Here is a 1,062-nt window from a genome sequence, read left to right on the forward strand (position 1 = left end):
TAGTGAATCCCAGATGACTACCCCAGCTGCAAAACTGTCCTCCAGAACCACAGAGTTATCCCTCCTCCCCCGGGAGTGAAATGGACTCGCCCGTGTTTACGTCTGGCCGACAGTGAGTTCTCTCAGCTGCGCTCTCTTCAGTGTGAGAATGGAATCATGAGTGTGAAGGTGTGTCTTTTTCGTGCGGGGTCTTGCCCCTATGTGTTACTGATACTTATTACAATAGCTTCGGCAGAACATACCTGTAACCACGTTCATCCAAAGCCAGATGAGGTATGTGGAATTAATTGATAGTGTTTCCGTATTTTACTGTTGAAAAATATTGATTTTCTGGGTATAGGTGCAGAGGCCTTGCTAGTGTGCGATCAGCTGATCCAGCCGACAGACTCAACACCGGGTTACGCAAAGTGTTACACTTCAGGTTTCTGACAATATTGTGACAGTTTTCATAAATTGTGAATTATTAGCGACTGCATACAGATGATGAATACAGAAAGAAAAGTCTTGATAATGTACAACGAAGACAGTGATTGGTCAAAACAGAGGAAACGTTTCTGTTGGAAAGCCCTATAAACGTTTTCTCATTTTTTAAAGCACGTGCATAATCGTTTCGCATTCATTCCCCTCACCTTAAACTACTTTTTAATGAAGTTGGAGGCAAGTGCGTAAAAATTGAAGTAAAATAAGCATAGTAGTTGTACTACGAAACAACGGTTATTCTCAGTGAAAATGATTTCGAAGTTAATTGACAAGTTCGTTGTTAAGAATTATTATTATTTCTTTTTATTCTGAGGAGAGATGGATAGACCATACTAATCATAAAACAACTATGTTATTTAAAAACATCAAACGTTTTTATTCTTCGCAGTATTATCGTTGTGTTAAAGGTAAAATGCGAATTATAGCAACAATAGTTGTGATTATTTCATTTCCTCTAAAAGTTATCACTGTCACCTTTTTATACGCTTATTGTTAGTTTTACCGTGATGAACAGTAACATGTTTATTGTTTTGTTATTCATATAATATTTTTTATAATTTTATTGCGATTATCATAATCATC

This window comes from Penaeus monodon, chromosome 21 (assembly GCF_015228065.2).
Source record: "Penaeus monodon isolate SGIC_2016 chromosome 21, NSTDA_Pmon_1, whole genome shotgun sequence".
NCBI lineage: Eukaryota > Metazoa > Arthropoda > Malacostraca > Decapoda > Penaeidae > Penaeus > Penaeus monodon.